The following is a 3,650-nucleotide window of genomic DNA, read 5'->3' as shown; positions in this document are numbered from 1 at the left end:
GCCTGGTGGTGAGTTGACGGTCGCCCCAGTGAGTTCCAGTGAGTGGAGCTGCCTGGCCTGGCGGGTCTTGCACTAACTGTGTGTGAATCGGGGACATTCTGACCTCGTATCACGGGCAACACGCAAGGACGTCAGCGAGTTGTGTATCAGGTACAGGGAGGCAACGAGCCCAGGTTGACAACAAACGGCAATTTTGTTTAATTTCCTTGCTCAGGCTTCTGCACGACAGAACCGCCCGTTTGGAGTAACTGCCCGTAAAGGGGACAGACTCTGAGTTCAGGGAAAACTCAATTTTGACCGGTCAAGCTGGCCGTTGGCGCAAATACCTTACCGAAGTGCGCAATTGTGCTGGTGTTCCTTGTTTGAGAGGTTGCACCGTGGTACAAAGGGGACAGGTGGCCACGGACACCGTAGTCGAGTGTTTGAACGTCTAGGAAAGGTTGCCTGCCATTGAGTTCTTATCTGAGCACCCACAATTCACCCAGGCCTAAATTAGTGACATACAGTCACTTCACCTAATTGAAAGCCACAGAATATTACATATTCTTCGATTATTCAGGTGCGGGCCAACCCTTATACTCCTAAGCCATGCCATCCCTCTAGGTGTTATGATGCAACAGTGCACTCGCCTGACACCGTCATAAACCCAGCTGGAATAGGAAGTTTAAGTGTCACTTCTCCCCTCTAGCCCTTCTGTTTTAGTTTATTGCTATTCTATTTTTATTCCTTTCTATTTGTTTACTGCTCTATTTCTCACTTAATTGCATCAACCCTGTTCTGTTTGCTTTTCTACTGCATTTGCGTCTTTCAGTTCATGTAAAAGCAGAGCCTGTGAGAGCCATCACGGAAAACTGAGTAATAGATAGACGACCGAGCAGCGAGAGTCATCAAAGGACTCTTAGAGCTACCGCCTGTCAAATTATTTGTTTAAATCCAGCACTCACCCACACAAATTGACCCACGTGGTCCTTTTGGCTATCGACAATTAAGTGTCTAGCCTACATTCCACTAACTGTCTGCACCAGTTAACTGGAACCAAACCAAAGAATTATATAATCATGCATTATTATAAGTCGTTAGTTCTGCGCGTGCTTGCATTGGTTCTGTTTGTGCTGTCTTTCTCTCGCCAACAGCAAGCTAACGTGTTCAGAGCAGCCAGCCCCAGCACCCACGGGGACCGACTCAAGACCTGGTTGGGCTCCCTGACCAGCACGTTCCTGTCCAACGCCGCCGTGGATCCCCAGCACCTAAGCAACGAGCAGCTGGACGACAACCTGAAACGACTGATGGCCCACGATCCGACGCCGAGCTACAAAGAATGGGCGAAAGTCATCCGAGCCATCGCCCACAACCTCAAGCTCCAGGCGGAGGATGCCCGGAGGAATCAGGCCCAGATTCATCGTCACCACGATCAGCGACTCGTCGAGACCCAGGACCAGCGTTGGACAGCGGATGAATCCAAACCCGAGCTACAGGAGGAGCTGCAAAGACTTCAAAAAGCCCTTGCAGAGCTCCACCTGGAGGTGGAGCGTAGAGAACTGTTGGAAAAGGTATCCAGAGAAGAACTGACTGGAAAACGCCAACACAGCAAAGCTCTCCTAGCCAAAGCAGAGACTAAGCTGAAAGACAGACACACTAAAGCCATGGCCTGTGAAAATCAACTTAACCAGGCCCAGAAAGGAGTTATGGCACTGAAACAACAAAGAGACTATGTGAATGAACTTGACACTGGTTACAGAGAGCTGAAAAGTGGCCTGGGAGGGGAAACACACATCACCGAGTTTCCCCTAACCAGTCAAGAAGCCCTAATTCCAAATGGGGTTAAAAGTCCACTGCCCAAAACATCCAGCGGCCAAGAACCTTTGCCAGCAGCTGTCACATCCAACTGCCAGCACCTGCAACAGGCTCTGATTCAAAAGCTTTCTGACCCTGCATCAGATCAAGGGCTCCCCGCTGCCATGGACCTTAAACGGGGCAGACTGAAAAACCCATACACTTGCTACAGCCGACTGCAAATGGCCTACTTCAGAGCACGTGATCAGCCAGCAATGGAGGAAAATTTCATCTTCAAAACTCTGTTTCTCCGAGAGCTGCACCCTGCGGTGAGTGATCATCTGGCTGCCTTGGCCTGCTCACGCAGTATGTCTACTCAGCAGCTGCAAAACTTGGTCGATGAAGCTCACTCCAAGCAGAACACTGCTCCTGAAAAGACTGTAGAAAATCAAACCAGTTATACAGTCTCCGATCACTGCCCAGAAACCTGTCCTTACCTTTTTGAAAGACTGAGAAATGAAGCTGAAAGACAAAATCAGACTCTCAAGTCACAAAGATGTGAGCTGAATGTGCAGTCGCACAGTCCAAATGAGGTCCACCTTGAACACACAGCTCCCATGCACCACACCATTGGTCGAGTGAGCCTGGTACCTCCTGTGTGTGTAGCGCAAATGGACACGTTTCCCTGTTTCATCTACAAAGACCTGCTAGACTGCTTTGAGCCCTTATTGAACGCCAGACCGCTGAAAATCTGGGCTCAAGTGTGTGAACTTCTGCCTTCCCAGTCACCCAGACCACCTGAGCCAGACGGTCGGGTCACAGAGGTCACGGGAAACCTCACAGCTAGCTGCGGGAACCCCGTCTCAGAGCAAGGTTCAAGTTTGTTGCCCTGCACACTTCAACTCACCATAGACTTTAACTTCCTCTGCTCCAAGGTCATGACAGACTCACAGCTGAATGATGTAACTACAACAGACATTATTCTCACACTGTGGGCAGACAACTCAGCCTTCAGCCACACGCTGTTAAGTGCTCTCATTGAAGGAACACTGGACCTCCCATTTGTCAACATGCAAACACGCTTCCCATTGGACTTTCGTCTGTCAACCATGATGACTGTCAAGGACATCTGCGTTGTGAACTTCAAATGGAACAACCGGCATTTAACCCATCACTTCCTGGTCCTTCCAGACATCCTGATGCACTCTAATGCTCATACGGACAGTGCAAATGAGTTGTTGTGGGCCCCAATGACTGTACAGCTTCCTGTTGTTCCTGTCAACACTGCCAACTTAATGTCAGGCCAGACCATCCAACAGGTCTGCATCCTGAGCAACATACAGGAAATGGTAGTACCACCTTACACCAAAGGGGGTGCTGTTTGGATCAACATACAGGAAATGGTAGTACCACCTTACACAAGAGGGGGTGCTGTTTGGCTCAACAGGCAATGTGGTCAAACCCTAAGACACACGCTGGGCTCCTTCACACCTCCACCTGAAGGCATGGAACTTGGAATCACTCTAAAAGCCACACCCCTAACTGAAGTGTCACCCTATGTAATTCACAGTTGGCTCAACGAAGGCATGGTCACAGACATCAGCATTCCCAAAGCCTACCATCTAGAATGGACACTGAACTACAACTGCAATGACTTTGAACTCAGGTTAACAGTCATTAACTTAATACCAGCTGCCATGGTCCCAGAAGGAAGCTTAAGCAACACAATTTTCACAGCATCCTTCAAGAGCATCTCCATCACTCCCATCAAACTGGTGTAACAGGCAAAGGCCTGTTGACATGTCCTTTCTGACTGAGTGTAATATTACTACACACCACCAGAGGTGCCAGGAGACCCGGGTGTATGGTTTATACCC

This window comes from Megalobrama amblycephala, linkage group LG19 (genome assembly GCF_018812025.1).
Source record: "Megalobrama amblycephala isolate DHTTF-2021 linkage group LG19, ASM1881202v1, whole genome shotgun sequence".
NCBI lineage: Eukaryota > Metazoa > Chordata > Actinopteri > Cypriniformes > Xenocyprididae > Megalobrama > Megalobrama amblycephala.
The sequence above is the reverse complement of the archived record's forward strand: the minus strand, read 5'-3'. Positions refer to the sequence as shown.